General features: G+C 39.4%; 1 long non-coding RNA gene across 1 annotated transcript; it reads right to left on the minus strand.

Annotated features, from left to right (window-relative positions):
* Positions 1-617: 617 nt before the first annotated feature.
* Positions 618-13,943, minus strand: LOC140626208 (uncharacterized). The gene is made up of 3 exons (XR_012025410.1): positions 13,795-13,943; positions 12,791-12,875; positions 618-3,211 (listed from the first exon to the last, which is right to left on the minus strand). It is a non-coding gene; the product is annotated as an uncharacterized lncRNA (long non-coding RNA).
* Between the last annotated feature and the right edge of the window lie 3,906 nt (positions 13,944-17,849).

The raw sequence follows: 17,849 nt of genomic DNA on the forward strand, positions 1-17,849 counted from the left end.
GGAAAAATAAACATTCTCTTTTATAATGCTTCTTAAGGGTGAGGTTTAAAAACCCCAATCGAAAAAGCCTTCTGTCCCCAGATGGCCCATTCAATAGGCTATATTACTGATCCAGGTTTCCACAAGCCACCTGAATTCCTTTTCTTAACCACGCTAAGCACTATGCTTTTAAAGATCGTTTCTGGCTATTGCCAAGAGGTAGCAATAAAACCCCTTAAGTCAAGGACACCCAGAATTACGACACCAGGAAGGGATGTACAAAAGTCATCTATGGAAGTCTCTGTCTTCAGGCTTAAGTGCTAGCTCCAAACAAAGACCCATCCATTTCTGCTTTGGGTGTTACTGTCCATGTTGCAAGAATATCACAATTCATCATGGAATTCTAACAGGGTCTTTTAAGATAAAGATACATACAACCTTACATTTTGATTTTATGATTTAAAAAAAAATCAAGTTCATCTTAGAGAACATATCTGCAAAAATGATTGAAAAAAATTGTGACATATTCAACAAAATATATTCATTCACCATATGCTATATGCTAAGTGCTCAGAATAGGAATTATACAAAAAAGCACAAAATGTGGTCTCTGCTGTCAAGAGATTTCTAGTAAGCAAGAGAAATAAGACATGCTAAAGAGCATGTTATGTAGCAGTGAAGGTTACATGATCACATACATTATAATATTTTGGAAATTTAAAAATATAATGATGTTTCTAAGAATTCTCCCTTGCTAATTTTAGAATGGACATCCACTGAACACCCACCCCTGAATGAAGCTGAGACACTTGAGAACTTGTGTTGCAAAAAGCAGAAGAGAATGGAGAACACTAAAGGCTGCCCATGGTCAGTCTGCAAGTAGAGGAGAGCTTCTCAACTATGCTGTTAGATTTGGCTAAAGAGATCTTAGCCTGCTGCCTGTGTGCCAGAGTCTTACACAGCTACAGTAAACAGCCCCCCTCTACTTCCAGGTGGACAAGATGAGCCTGGGGCATTTTGTGGTGGTAGAAGGTAATTGCTAAACAAACAAAGAAAAACAAAACTCCATAACAATGGGATCATGTCAAAAGGTCACAAAAATCAACTGCAAGAAGTCCCAATGGCCAAAGCCAGAATCATTTTTTTTTAAATAGTCTTGTATTATACAAAATATTTTTAAAAATCCATGAGTCCATCCTTATACGATTGAATAAACAAATTAACAAATGGGGGAGAAGAGACAAATGTTCAGAATAATTCCAAATAATTTATGTAGATATGTATGTGCTACTTTCTCAATAATTTTGTAACTCAAGCTGTTATAAAAAAAAAAAAACAAGGTCTAGAGTACTCAAAATAATATTTCTTAAGTGATTATTCAATGCCGGCATTATGCTCAATACTTTTGACATACAACCCAATTTTATCCTCTGTCAAAGGATAGGACCACCGCTCAACGCCTGCAACAAAAAGCTGAAATTATTGCTGAACAAGAGAGAGCTGTGCTTATGAACCACACAGTCTCTGAGCAAAGCAGAGTTGTATAGGGTTTAGGCAGATGTCAAGTTCAGGGACTGAGTATGTTCAGAAGCACAGGTCTTAGGGTTGGGTTGATATTTAACTCTGGAGACAGAGTAATTCAGGTAAGACAGTTGTTGGTTGGCTGACCTTCAGAAGGATGATCATTGCTGTGAGGCTGTTGCTAATTGGCTGTTTTTAAGAAGTGTGATCTTTACCGATTGGTTTACTGGTAACTGTAACAAGTAGTCATTGATCAGTTGGGATTACCTGTTGCTAAAGCCAAAGGACGACTGGTTCCTTCCTTGAAGGGGAGTTTCTTTTTTATTCTCACAACACAAAATACCATGATGCATTCCATTACTTTCCTCATCCAGAGATTTGAGAAACTGAGACTGAAAGAAGTTTAGTAACTGAAGTCACAGAATTGTAAGACGGCAGCTTAAAAGCAGCTCTCTCTATTGCCAAGTTTCTGTTCTTAAGCACTAAATCATATGCTGATCCTGGAGCTAGGATAAGGTGGAAACGATACTGCTCTACCTTGAGCTCATTATACCTTGAGTGTGTATATTAGGTGAGGTGTTAGTCACCGGAACCATTTTCAGAAAATAGTGAGGAGGATGGGAAAATGAAAATAGTTTGTTGTTTGGTGTATTAGGGTTCCTTTTTTTTTTTTTTTAAGATTTTATTAATTCATTCATGAGAGACATAGGCAAAGGGAGAAGCAGGCTCCCTGCGGTTAGCTTGATGTGGGACTTGATCCCAACACCCTGGGATCATGACCTGAGCAGAAGGCAGACACTCAAACACTAAGCCCACCCAGGTGCCCAGTCAGGGCTCTTCGGAGAAACAGAACCAATAGATAAGTTGCTAGAAATATATAAAAAAGAGAGAAAATGAGAGAGAGAGAAAAAGAGAGAGAGCATGAGAGGAGAGATTTTTAGGGAATGGGCTGACATGATTGTAGGGCCTGGCACGTCAGAAATCTGTCAAGCAGATCCACAGGCAAGAGCTGATGTTGTGGTCACCTTGAGCCAATAGAGCAACAGGCTGGAAACTCAAGTAAGGTTTCTGTGTTGCAGTTTTGAAGCCAACTTGCCTCTTTGGGCAACCTTAGTCTTTCCTCTTAAGGCCATCACCTGACTGGATGAGGCCCACCCACCTGAGAGGAGGAATGTGCTTTCCTTGAAGTCTACCGATTTAATGTTAATCACATCTATATGTACCTTTACAGAAACATCTAGATTAACTTTTGACCAAACAGCTGGGGATCACAGCCTGGTCAAATTACTCATAAAATTAACCATCACACTTGATAAAGTTGGCAACGAGGGACCAGGGATATTTAGCTAGAAAAAAAAGACTTAGATGGAACATGATAAAGTCTAGAAATAATTAGATGTAATCTCACACAGAGATGGGATCAAAAGTACTGCAGTGTGGAGTTTAGGGGTGTGGTCTTGACGCACAATTGCAAATAGTGAGGCTAAGAAAGGATGCTGCTTCCAGGGTGCGCACAGCTGTTTCGTGGGGGCTGGTGTTTGGACCTAGCACTTCTGTGCACTGTGAAGATGCAGTAGGCAGTTCCTTCTGTGGGAAGACTGGAGGATCCTTCCCTTAGGGTACCTGGAATCTCTCCTTCTTGCTTGCAGACAGATGTTCTAAATTACTCGGAAGACTTGTATAGCAACGTAGGAAATATGTGCTTTACAATCTGAAATAAAAGTGAAGGGGGGACAGAAAATAGGATGTATTCTAGAAGTTTCCTCAGAAGCAACCCATAGAGGGAAAAAGAGGGCAAGATCGCAAAAAAAAAAAAAAAAAAAAGCGCATCAGATTAAGCAAAAGTATTTTGTCACCATAGAGTCTTTTCCATGGGCCTTGGAATCCACGAAGCAAGCTAAGCCCTCTAAAAAGGGGACTCAGCACACCCTTTCAAGGAAACAGGAGGTGAGACTCCAACATTTCAAATATCTATTTCTATCACACATCCCCTGTTTTGGATTCCTTCAGGATTAATTTGGGACAAAGGCTCAATTCAAACTTACAAACTGTCTATCCATAAAACACAGCTTAGAACACGCACACTTTGAAGTTTGGATTTATTTTGACAAAATTTGATAATAATGTAATAATTTAGATAAGATCATGCATCATAAAAACTAAAACATTTTATATGGAGAAGAAAAGAGGACTAACAATATGCAAAGGTAATATAAAAGACTTTGTCTACTCATCAAAATGATAAGCTTACCATAGTAATCTATAATTCTTACTCTGTTACTAGCTGTCTGGTAGCTAATGACATGCTTCTACACTCTGCACTGCTGGTGGAAATACTGGAGATACATCTATGGTTGTCAACCATGGTCAGGGGACCCTGGAGGTTCAGTTCTCTGGTGAGAAAGTTGCCTTGAGTCGGTGAAATGAGCCATTTGCTAAGTTTGAAGGGAGTAGCAAGTGGAGACACAATAACAAATGCTATCAGTGACCTGTATCACTTGTGCAAATGCCAGGAAGACCATTTCAAGGTGATTTCTCAGGTATTTATAATAGATTATAAATCAAAAATGGCTGCTGGCTGATAACATCATGCACTTCACCTTGAATTTCTAGAGTATTCTTTGGACTGTAGATATGGAAGTTCTTAAAAAACATAAATATGTTGACTTTAATCCAGCAAAGAATGGAAAAATCTAATTTGAACTCCTATAATTACCACCTCTTCTTTAATCTGTTCTCCAAGGGAAATTCTAAGGGAAGAAATCAATTCTTCTTTTTTAAATATTTTATTTATTTATTCATGAGAGACACAGAGAAGAGAGGCAGAGACACAGGCAGAGGGAGAAGCAGGCTCCCTGCTGAGCAGGAAGCCCAACATGTGACTCGATCCCAGGACCCCAGGATCATGACATGAGCCAAAGGCAGACACTCAACAACTGAGCCACCCAGGTGCCCCAAGTAAGAAATCAATTCTAAACACAAAAACAGAGTAAGGGATGAAATCTCCATTTCTTTTTATTGGACATCTGTGATGGTAGGCTACCTGCTACACTGTAGGACTCAATAGACAGCAAGGATATCTGCCAAATAGGAATATTTTCTAAAAGTTCCATTCACAGCTTTTTTGGTCCCTAAATAATTCTGGCATCATAAGCAGTTAGAGTTTCCTCTCCACTCCCACTCAATCAGCTGTGGAATCACAGAACCTCATGCCAGGATATGCAGAAGCTCCCAGGAAGGGGTCTATATAAGTCCTGGTTCTCCAGAGAAACAGAACCAAGAGGATATACACCTATAGGTGCGTGGATGTACCCATATATGTGTGGATATATGTATGCAGGTACTATATACACATACACACACACACACAGATTTATTATAAGGAATTGCCTTGTGCAACGTAGGGGCTGGCAAGTCTGAAACCTCTTGAGTAGGCTGGCAGGCTGGACCCTCAGCAGAATTTGATTCTACCTCAGTAGTCTTGAAGTGGAATTCCTTCTTCTGGGACGCCTGGGTGGCTTAGCAGTTGAGCGTCTGCCTTCAGCTCAGGTCATGATCCGGGGGTCCTGGGATGGAGCCCCACAAAGGGTTCTCTGCAGCGAGCCTGCTTCTGCCTCTGCCTGTGTCTCTGCCTCTCTCTGTGTGTCTTTCATGAATAAATAAATAAAACTCTTAAAAAAAATTTCTTCTCAGAGAAACTTTTTGCTCTTAAGGTGTTCTTATTAGATGAGACCCGCTCACTTTCAGAGAGTAATCTCTTTTCAGGTCAACTCAGTACGGATGTTAATCACATCTACAAACTACCTTCACAGCACATCCAGGTTAGTGTTTTAGTAAACAACTGGGGATCAGGGCCTAGTCTGGTGGACACATACATTTGAACCATCAAAGGGTCATTGGCTGAGGGCTCTCCAACATCCCCCCTTGTTGTACCAACTGCCTGGAATGTCCTTCCCTGAGATACTTACATGGCTGATTCTTTCAGTCATTTCCATTTCAGCTCGAGTCATCTTCACAGGGGCTTCCGTGACCATCTACTCTTATCCAGCTCCCTTTCCACCTCCCTTCTATCACCATGCTCCGTCTCATTTTCTTCGTGGACATTTTATATTAATAGTGGAGTTTTTGCTTGTTTTCCCCTATTGTTTCTCTGTCCCACCAGAATGTATGGTCTATTACAGCAGGTCCCTGACTATCTCATTTACCATTTGCTCATGTCCAAAACAGTGCTGGCATAGAGCGGACATTGAGTCAATAGCCATACAACTGATCGATAGAGCCAATGAGGCACATAACTCATTCTAATGTTAAATAATAGCTAACTTATAAGAAACTTTTGAACGTGTTGTGACTTATACTAAGCTGAAATCGCCTCTGCATGAAAAGCCATCCATTTGTCCTAGATATATCTTTTGGACCACCCAAAATAATTCTTGCCTCATTCTATATCTTTTTTTTTTTTTAGATTTTATTTATTTATTCATGAGAGACAGAGAGAGAGAGAGAGAGAGAGAGGCAGAGACACAGGCAGAAGGAGACCTCATTCTATATCTTTAAGCATTTGGACACAGTATTTTTGGCTCCTATTAATCATTTCCTATCCAGGCTAAATGCCTTCAATACCTCCTACATCATGGTTTCCAGAGTCTACCCTAATTTGTTCTTATCCAGATTAAAGATCGCTCTCCTAAGGCAAGCCTGCCAGAGTGGAACACTTTATTCTGGGCATGTTGTAAGCAGAACAAGTAGCAAGACTGCCACTTCTGAGACCTGAACATTATAACTCTACTAGTTTGACCTAATGGATCACTACCATTTCTAGGAGTCGTATCACACTTCTAAATACACAGAAACGTGAATCTTTATAGTGGCTAGAAATTTAAGAAATCCTTGTCGGTACTGAACACAATACATTGCGGAATTTTAAAACATATGTATCTATCTCAAGAAGTTTATAATCCAAAAAGAAAAAAACTTTACTTATAAGCAGAATTTTCAGAGCAGGAAGAAAGTTTCAAGGACATCTAGTCTCACCCTCTCTGTTGATGGAAAAGGCAATGGGGCCCCAGAGTAGCCAGTGATGAAATGATAATGAGCAAGACAGAACAGAATGTAATTGAGTGATCAATCATGTAGTGGAGACAATAAGAGCAGTAGCAGAAAATCAGAGTGGCAAGAAAATCAGTGGCACTTTGAGTTGCTGGTAAGAAGCTCAAAGAAGAAGGAAACCTGGGCCTTGGAGTGTGGAGAAAATTTGACAGATGGAGGACAGAGAGAGCCTTTGGGAAAAGTGAGCCCCTGCGAGGTCATAAAACAGGACAGAGCACGGCATGTTCCTGAGACAAACTCACAAGAATAGATAGTATTTATATAAAATATCAATATGTTATAAAATGTATAATTAATTAAATTATAAAAGTAGACTTTGTAAGTCTAAAATTAAAGTTTTGCAGAAAGCCTGCAGACTAAGGAGATCCCTTAGCAGACACTAGATAATGTGAACCAAATTTTATGAAGAAGTCTAATGTAAGCATCAAGAAGATGCTGTGAATAGTAATAACTAATCACACATAAGAAATGCTTATGTCACTGTGCTATTTATATGATATTTTTTTCTAATGCCCTAAGAGTACTAGAGGCTAGTGATAGTCCAGTGAACATGGTAGAAAAAAAATAACAGTGTTAATTAATCAGAAGAAACTGATTCACAGAAAAGAATTTGGGTTCTCTAAGTTTTCTTCTGACTTTATGCTCTACATTTGTCATAGCACAATCTAAAAAAAAGAGAGAGGAGACGAGGAAAGAAGGAGGGGGAAGGGAAGGAAGGGATGAAGGAAGGAACCACAGATGGAAGGAGGGAAAGAAAGGATTAAAATCTTGTATTTCTAGAGAGGGTGGTTGCACAACACTATGAGTGTATTAAATGCCACTGAATTATTCACTTTAAAATGGCTAATTTATATTATATAAATATCACCTCAATTATTTAAAAATCTGTTACTAGTTCAGAGGAAGTATAATAATATGGAAATAGAGACATCTAAAAATCCTCTCTTATTGGTTTACAAAAACAACATCTACATTTCCTCGTTGGATTCAGATGATTCAGGAATATACTGGTCTCGAATTTGGGATGGAGTAGTGTAGTGCCATGGAAATACCTCCGAATCTAGATTTTTTTTAAAAGCCATTTATAATAATTGTCTTTAAAGTTGGCTGTGTGCCTTAGATTAAGTCCTATAATCACCTTGAATATACTTTCTGCATCAGTAAAATGGAGATAGAATTTTAAGGATCAGTTGTGGCAATGCTTTGTATATTCATTCAACAAATATGTTTGGAGCTCCTACTGTGTGCTCGACATTGCCTTGACACTGGAGATAGAGCAGAGGACAACTAGCTCAAAGCCTTGCCCTCGCTAAGTTTACATTCCAGTAATGGAGATTGGCGATACACAAAAGCTCAATAAGGAAATAGATAGTATGGCATATAGTGATAACTGCTAAGTAAGGAAACAGAGCAGATAAGGGATGTGCTGGTAGGAAGTATGCACATTTAGATGGAGAGACCACTAAGAATAAGCCCTTTGGGTTAAAATCTGAAGAAAATGCAAAAGCGGGCCATGTAGATAAATGGGATAAGAGCATTCCAGCACAGAGAAGAGCCAGTGTTTGGCATGTTTGGAACAGCCAGTTTGCTGTACTCGGATAAGTAAGGGGAGACTAGTATAGGTAGGGTAGAGCCTTTTAGATCTTAGTAAGAACTATGACATAGGATTGGCATAGGAAAACATTTGAGGGTTTTGAGCAGAAGGTCTTAATCTGTCTTTTAACAGAATTGCCCTGGCTGTTGCACTGGGAATAGATTGAGGAGGGGTAAGTGTAGAAACAGAGAGGAAGGTTATTGCAATGATATGGGTGAGAGATGATGTTGGTATGGGCCAGAGTTACGGGCTGAAGGGGTGGTAAGACATGGTCAAGTTCAGGGCATATCACAAAGGTAAAGCCTGTGGATTTTTTTTTTAAGATTTTTAATTTTTTATTCAAGTGTGTGTGTGTGTGAGAGAGAGAGAGAGAGAGAGAGAGAGAGGCAGAGACACAGGCAGAGGGAGAAGCAGGCTCCATGCAGGGAGCCCGACGTGGGACTCGGCCAAAGGCTGTCACTAAACTGCTAAGCCACCGGGGCTGCCCCAAGCCTGTGGATTTTGCTAATGTGAAGAGCAAGAGAGAGAAGATTCAAAAGATGACACACTAAATATTTAATCTGACATTAGCTGAGATGGGGAAGGCTGATGGAGGAGCACTTTGGGGAAATGGTGGAAGGAGAGAGTATCAGTGCTCAGTTTTGAACATGTTAAGTTCAAACTATTAGATTTCTATGTGAAGCATTGAATAGGCAGTTGGGCATATGAGCCTGGAGTTCAGGATGAAGGCACAGGCTGGAGACACACATTTCAGAATCACTGGCATATAATGATACTTGGAATCCACAGACTGTGAAATGCTCTTCCAATATACAGCATTGCTACCTAGCCATTACTCATGAATATAACACATAGCAATCATTGCCCCCACTAACTCCTCTGTTGGGTCACCAAATATACTTTTGAAAAGATATATATTTTATAGAACATATTTTTTTTCTTTCTGGAATATAGGGCATATGCAAGAGTTAAGTTTTTCTTGTTCTACTTCTCAACTACTTTATTGCTGATCTTAAATACTAAGAAGTGCAGAGGTTCATAATTACCTTTAGGCTTGCAAAGTATTATCAATTGCAAGTCCTGAGAAGGCCATGTAATGCCATCCTCTTCAAGAATGCTTATCTTCTTAGGGATTGAACAGCTCAAATGTGAAATGCACAGTCTTAAAGAAGCATGAAGCTGCTAGATCAGCCAAGGTCTTGATAGTGATCATGTACTGAAGGATATACTGCCAGTCTTTGATAAGAAATATGCTGGTAGTTAAAAATATACAGACTTTTGAGCATTCGATCCCTTAAAAAGAATTGAAAGAAACCTCCACTAAGATTTAACCACTTAAAAAACAATTATTTGAGGCTGAAACAAAAATGTAAAACACAAGGATGGGAGTATATGAGGGAATTCCAAGAATAACGATTCTATTAAATCACTGAAATCTTGATTTATGTGAGAATTGGAATACATATTTTGTGGGGAACCTGCGTGGCTCAGTGGATGAGCATCTGCCTTTGGCTCAGGTCATGGTCCCAGGGTCCTGGGATCGAGTCCCACGTCAGGCTCCCCACAGGGAGCCTGCTTCTTCTCTGCCTATGTCTGCCTCTCTGTGTCTCTCTTGAATAAATAAAATGTTTTTTTAAGTACATATTTTGCCACTTTGCCATTATATATCTACATGTCAATTCATAAAAATATGAACAGAAATATTTGGGAGTCAGAAAATATAATATTGCTTTGAAATTTTTGAAGTATTGATACTTAAAAGTAAATTCTTGAATTTTTTGTTCTGAAAATGGCGGAGTGACTTGTGTTGGACTCACTCTCTTTCAGGTAACAGTTCTAAACTCTGGGAAAATATAAAGTTTAATTACTTGAAGGTTCCGGAAAGTCACCAACTTTAGGTAAACATTGGAGGGCATTTGACCCTTGAGAGAAAGAAAGGAACCACACTGACTGCAGCTCTGCAGCAGAGCTCCTCTGCTGAGTGCATGCCCTAGCCCACACGAGGAGGAGCGGCTAGAACCAGAGCAGACACTGCAGTGTCTTTGGCTTGTCAGAGGATGGAGTGTGGGACTGGCAAAGCAGCTGGAAGGAGAGGGAGGAGTATTGGAAAATAAAAAGCCACAGAGAGAATGTCCTAAATCTGTGCATAAATTCACATTAAATTCTTGTCTGAACCCTGAATTGTGCTTGCCTAGATGAGATGCCAAGTAGACCAACGTAAAGCAACAGCTGGAAAGTTGCAAGACCAGAGCAATGAATCTGCTGCTCCCACTGCATGGGAGACCAAATTTGGAGTTTGCATCTCACCAAACTACAAGGGTCTGGTAAACACTGCAGGCTTCCTGCCAAAACCCTATAAGGGCCACAAGAGTAAAGGTTATATCCTAGTTCTAAAGAATCTACCCCAAAACTAACAGCAAAACTAAATTAAACTCGTCTTTAAAAGCGTAATACCAAGCATGCACAACTTCAAGGTCAGCAAGGAAATGACTGCATAAAACAAAAATCAACAGTCCATTAAGCTTCCCAGAATGGGTGAAAACCATCCACAGACAGATTCAAAAAGCTTGGTGAATCTCAGAAAGGATAATAAGAAAACCAGACTGTGAAACAGCTGAAAAATTAAAAATAAAGATCTTAAAAATCCTCAGACAAAAAATGAGGGGAAATGATAAACATAATTTTTGGCATCTCCTCAGAAATAATAGAGGACAGAATAACATCATCAAAATTCTGCAAAAACAAAAACTGTGTCAATCCAGAATTCTATATCCTGTAGAAATGTTTAGAAAAAATAGAACCACAATAAAGATACATCCTACAGGCATCAAAAGGATAGTAAGGAAAAATATGAACAACTGAAAGCCAGGAAATCTGACGATTGGGATGAAATGAGAAAATTTATTGAAAAACAAACTTGCCAAAACTAATACAAAGAGAAATAAAACTTATGAACCCTTCGTTTATTTCAAAAGATGAACTTGTAATTAGAAACCTTCCCACAAAGAAAACCTCAGGCCTCAACAATTTCACCATTAAAGGCTATCCAACATCTGAAGAAGAAATCAAATCCGTCTACTCCAATGCTTTCAAGAAATCAGAGGAGGGAATAGCCCCTAGCTATGTTCATGAGTCTAGCACAGCCACAATATGATAATTTGACAAAACACTGCAAGAAAGAAATTGTAGACCAATATCCCTCATAAACACAATTGAAAAATCCTTCCCCAAATATTATTAAATTGAATCCAGAAATATGTAAAACATTTATGTAAATATAAAGATATTTTTTAAAATATATAAATATAATATGTAAATGTTTATTATAATATATGCTTTTATATTTATATAAATATGTTTATATGTAAAAAGTGAGGTTTATCCCAGCTTAGTTTGATTTAACATTTTAAAAATTAATGTACACTAGATATCTACCTGGGGAAAAAATGACCTGAACCCCTACATCACACTGCACATGAAAATTAATTTGTGATGGAGTACAGACCGAAACGTAAAAGCTAAAATGATGAAGCTTCAAGAAGAAAACACAGGAGAATATCTCTGTGACTTTGTGGTAAGTAAAGATTTCTTAAAACACAAAAACCACTAGCTATTAACAAAAAAAATGATAAATAGGACATCAAAATCTAAAACCTCATCTCCTCAAAAGACACTGTTGAGAAAATAAAAAAGCAAGACGCAAGGAGAAAATATTTGCAAAACGTGTATCTCACAAAGAACTTATATGCAGGCTACATAGAGAACTCAAGCTAATCAACAAGACAAACAACACAGTAAAAAAAAAAATTGCCAAGAAACTGGAGCAAGTGCATCGCGAAAGAAAGCATATGAATGGCTAACATGGAAAGATGTTAACATTGTTCGTTGTCAGGGAAATGTAAATTAAACTAAATGAAAGATTTAGCAGCCAGTAAAATGGCCAACTATTTTTTAAAGCTTCATTTTCATTTATTTAAGAGAGAGAGAGAGAGAGAGCACATGTGCAAGCACGTGTGCGGGGAGGGGTAGAGGGAGGGAATTTCCAGCAGATTCCCCGCTGAGCACTGAGCCCAACAGGGGCTGAATCTTGCAACACATAACATCATGACCTGAGCCAAAACCAGGAGTCTGAAGCTCAACCTACTGAGCCACCCAGGCACCCCTGGATTTCATTTTTTTGCTTGAAAAAGTGTTATATTCCAAGAGTTCTAGTATTATATTCTAAGAGTTCTTCTCTGTTTTCTGAATATTGCTTTTTATAGGATCATCTTTGTTTCATAGATATAACATTTCCCATTTGTGTCTTGGAGAATATTAGTTATTGTTTTGGTTTGCTCTGCTTGTTTTCTCTTTTAATGTTCCCTGTGTTGCTTTCGTCTCCTCTGAGTCACAGAATTCCCTGGCATCTCACATTCCTTATTGGGGTGGCACTTGTGAAATTAGGGGGACTTAACTATCAGTATCTGCAGGATTTCTTCTTGTTCCAATCCACTTCCCCAGAGAGTAATGTTCTCATCTATTACCTATGGCATAAGCCAGAAGCCATCTTTCTGGAAGCCAAACAGAGAAAGTGGCCTGGGGTCTCACCACTCGGAATGCAAGTAGCTCCCTAAATGTTCCTATTTTAGCGGGTCCTGTGTCCGGCCTTCTTCTGTCCGAGGGAGGGCAGCCTCTGGTTGGGAGTGAGAGAACAGGATCTGAGAGTCTGTTTCTTTTATGGATTTTCAGCCAGTCCTCCTATCTTCAGCCCCACCCCAGCCACTTTCTGGGGTCCCTCGAAATAGCTGATTGCTGAACTTCATCTGAGTTTGGCGGCCTGAGTCAGCTTTCTGCTCCTTAACAGCTAAGTCTTTGCGATTATAGTTTTACTTGAATGGGTGAACATTTTTCCTCTGGAAGAACTACTTTACTTTTCTTGATTCACCCAGGATTTAGGCTCTGTAAGGACTGTTCACAAGCAAACAAACAATAAGCATGAGATGTTAAAATACCAAATGGTTTGGGCTAAGTCTAACTTTTACTTTATAACTAAATAAAACTCGTTTCTATCAAAAACCTGTGAGTCTTGAAACTTAAGTAAACATGAAACAAAATAAATACCTCTAAAATCTACGCAGGAAGCTGATTAAAAACTATGCTGACCAATCAAAGATTGGTGTGTGGTGTTCTTATAATATGAAGCTTAACTTTGCCTCCTGTGCCTAAAAAAAAGCTGCATTGATTTGCTGAGATTTTTAAAAAACATAATCTCCCCCAAATGCAACCCAAATCATGAAGTGTGCATTTTAAGAAATCAGAAAAGGTGGGAATGGGATTTGCAATTTTAATAGTCACTCATCCTGATGATGTCCCACTAGTATTTTTAAAATTCTATCTCAGGGGTTTTAAACTCCATTTAGGACAAGAACTTGATGATATATCATCTTACAGTAAAATCCTCTCAGTCAGTGAATACAACACATAAACAAAGTTGCTGGACCTAGAAACATATTGATAAAGATCTGCTCCACAAATCCATTTGACAGAAGCAAACAGACTTGAGGGGAGATAATTTATTACTTCCTCCGAAGCAGGACACTCTATAGACTTACTTGTGAAAGAAATGAAGTGAACTGAAGAGTCTGTTTAAACATAGTGCAGTGACGTGGCTGCTTCTTGACAGATAGACCAGATCTCAGGTTCCCATCCCTGCCCTGTGGCCCTTCCAGCCAGTTCTAGTCCCCCGCAGGGATGTTTTGTGCCTGAAACTCCAAATAAACTGTTTTTAAATAAAGTGTTTTGCATTTAATATCTTTTGGTCTCCTACATATGGGCCCTCCCTAGAAGCCTCTGGACCTTTCTGAGGAAGGTGCAAAGGGCCTCAGAACTGGGAGGCAGTGGACCAAGATGCTGCTGTGTATCATTGAGTGACACTGATACCCTTGCTCTGGTAAAAAGCTACAAGCTGTGAACACTGTTAAAGACCAACACATCCAAAATAAACCAAACCAAACCCACAAAACCAACAACAACAAAACAAAAAAATACAACATAACCACACATACTCTTGCTTTCTACTTAATCTACTTACCTGGTGATTGATAGAGAGTTATTTTCTTTCTTTCGAGTAGAAGCTCTTTGTTTAAGGAACTGGTTTCTTCAGTGATACCAGTTTTTATTTTATAATAAAATTTTAGCTTAGAAAATAAAGTGGAAAGGAATCCAGCAAAATATTAAACTGTAAACACAGGAAAGTTGTATTTATTTTCTCCTTTTAAACTTGCCTGTGTTTTCCAATTGGTTTATATTTTAAAAAGTAAGAAATAAATGTTAATTTTTTAAAATGTTAATTTTTTAAAATAAAATTTTAAGTGCTTCTAATGCAAAGAAGTTGCTCAAAAAAACAAATCCAAGAAGCAATTTGTTAAAAATATCTCTATAGGGGCGCCTGGGTGGCTCAGTTATAGAGTGTCTGCCTTTGGCTCAGGTCATGATCTTGGGGTCCTGGGATCAAGTCCCACATTGGGCTCCCTGCATGGAGCCTGCTTCTTTCTCCCTCTGCCTAGGTCTCTGCCTCTCTCTGTGTGTCTCTCATGAATAAATAAAATCTTTAAAAAATATATGTATCTCTATAAAAACATAAGTGAATCAAATCTAAAAGATATAGCACTTACTAACCTGTATATTCCCCCAGAAAAATATAAATTCTTTTCCTAGAACATGAGCTGCTAAAAGACAGAATCTGTATCATTCATTCATTTAACAAATGTTTATTAAACACATACTATGTGCCAGGCACTCTCCTAGATGTCGTAGAACAATGAACAAATCACATGAAACACCTGCCCTGTGAAGATTATAATCTGGTGGGGATGAAGGGGAAAACAAATAATAAACAAAATTAATAATTAATTATATAGTATATTATAGAGTGGTAGGTGCTATAAAGAAAACTAAAGCAAGTAGAATCATTCTTAAAATTTGACTATGCAAAATTTGCTTTGAGTTTATCTAAAATCTGACCATGATCTTATATAGTCAACAAATTTCTTTAGAAAATAGTTTAATTGAAATCCAACTCATTTGACATTAGCTGGCTCAGAGTTGGGAGCTGAGGAAAATAGTTATAGAGGACAGTATGGTAAAAAGAGTATTGAATCAGGAATGTTCTGATCCCTCAGTCATTAACTGAACTTCAGGGCCACATATTTGGCATTGAGACTGAGGGAAGAATAGGGGAGCTGGACTGACTGACTGGATGACCCTACATCCTGTATTCTGGGGTGCCAGGGGAAGGCATGGAAAGATGGGACAGCTAAACTTCAAATATGGGAAAGGTTAACATGTGAGAGAAAAAAGTAAGTCTTCCCTATGGTCCCTTATAAGTCAGGAACACTTGCAGTTGTTAGTGGAAAGGAAAAATCAAACAACCAAGCAATATGAGGAATGTTCCAGCTCTTCCAGCTGAAAAGACCAAGAATAGATTCAGGCATGGCTCTCTGCAGGTGCTCAAATGCTGTTGCCTGGAAAGTCTCATGCCCTCGCAGCCCTGCATTGTGCTGTGTTTGTCCTCAGCAAGGACATGTTGCAAGGCTGGCCCCCAGCCAGTCTGGACTGTCATTTTACGCTAAGGATCTGCAGCAGAAAAGGAGCCCTTTTCCCCCATGACTCACAATCCTGTGCCCATCTACATAATCCAATCACTGAGACTGAGTGGCTCATGGGCCATCCCTGAAACTGAACCACCTAGACAGGAATCAGAGGTGTCTCCCCAAAGATACCTCCTGACAGGGAGAGGCAAATGCTAGACAGGCAAAAACAAGGGACCCCACTGCAGAACATACAGGGTAAAATTTAGAGTCTGGTCAGGAACTTACAAAGTAACATGTTGCCATTCAGTAAAAGGACAGTGTAAACCATCAAAACCATCCCAAACTGAGATTAGAGGAGGTAGCAAGTTGCATCAGAGGACAATCCAAGACTTGCATTTCTAAGATTGCTAAGGTTTCAGTGGATCCACTGAACCAATCAATCAATGGATGGATCGCTTTGTGATTGGTCACTGCAATGCCTCCCTGTCTCCACTGCTGTTAAACTTCTCCATCCTACCATCATCTCTTACCCAGGGGACTGCAAATGTCTCCTGGCTAGCCTCCCTCCTCGCCACTTGTCCTCCTACAATTCATTCTCCAGAGAACAGGCAGAGGAAACATCCATTTACTCATCCAACAAACATCTATCGAGCACCTGGCGTGTGTCAGGTACTGCTCAAGGGACAAATAAATTGGTGACCAAATGCATAAACCTCTGTCTTCAAGGAGCTTCTGTTCCAGGAGGGGAGGCAGAAAGAAAACAGCATAAACCAGTAACATAGAGGCTATAATAAATGGTGAGAAAATGCTAAAAAAAAATAAAAATAAAAATAAATAAATTTTTAAAAATAAATAAATAAATAAATAAAGCAAGCAAAGGGGCATGCATAAAGTATGAAGGTTGTGGGTAGTTTGGAGGGTCAGGGAAGACTTTACTGAGAAAGTGATTTTTTGAACAAAGACTAAAAGGAAGTAGGAGACTGAGCCACAGTTATCTGCAGGATGAGCATTCGGAGCAGGGGGAAAGCCAGAGCAGTGTTCAGAGGCAGGAGCACTGTAAGCGACAATGAGAAGGCCCGTGTGGCTGAAGCAGAACAGAGGGAGACTAGTAAGACATGAGGTCACCCTGAAAAAAAAAGGTGGCCTGATAAACATTACAGGCTTTAGGGGTCATGAAAAGGACCACACAACAGAGACGAGAGCTGTTGCAGGGTTTTGAGCGAAGTAATGAAACCCGTCTTGTGTTTTAACAGGATCACTTGACACGGGCCGGCTTGAATTAGAACAGTGATAGTCTCAAGGGTTGGGGGGGGTGCTGGTGTTTAAAATGTAAATCTGATTCTATCACACCCTACTTAATTCCCTGCAAAATGAATTTGTCTTATGACACGCAAAACAAAATTGAAACTCTTCTCCAGACCCACAAGGCCCTGGGTCACAAGGATCTTGCCTCCTTTTCCAAACTTGTCCCATAGCATTCTCCCCCTCTGGCAGGTGCCCATCCCGTCCTTTCCTTTGCCATACCCTTCCCCCTGGTCTTTATTTGGCGGTCTCCTTCTGTCCTCCAGGTCTTGCCTTAGGTGTTTGTCCTTGACAGGACTTTGGGAGTAGGCTTCTTGGAGTCTTGTTCAATATCCTACTCCCCAGCACCTACAACAGAGTCTAATAAGACATGGTATGTGCTCACTGAGGTCTTGTTAAGTAATTAGACTGCAGATGGATAGCTTTATTTTCCCTTTAACTTCTCAGAAAATAGCACATAGATATAGACAGACACACAAGGAGGAAATGACACCACTCATGATGCTTCAATAGGAAACAGGGCACAGCTGTATGGACCACACCACTCTGAATTTATAAAATGCAAACACAATCAGGACCATAATAAGTACTTCTTTCAGAAGGAGTTATTGTTCTCCTGTCTGAGGCTAATTCTTCCTGCAGCTCTAGTCCATCTCCACAGTCCCATTCCCTACTTCAGATTCTTGCTTATTTATTCATCCTCCTCTTATGTCTCTCTGCTTTCTCACTACCAGTTATGCCTCCAATCTTCTAAACATCCTGAAATCTTCCTT

The sequence above is a fragment of the Canis lupus genome, chromosome 37 (assembly GCF_048164855.1).
Source record: "Canis lupus baileyi chromosome 37, mCanLup2.hap1, whole genome shotgun sequence".
Classification (NCBI taxonomy): domain Eukaryota; kingdom Metazoa; phylum Chordata; class Mammalia; order Carnivora; family Canidae; genus Canis; species Canis lupus.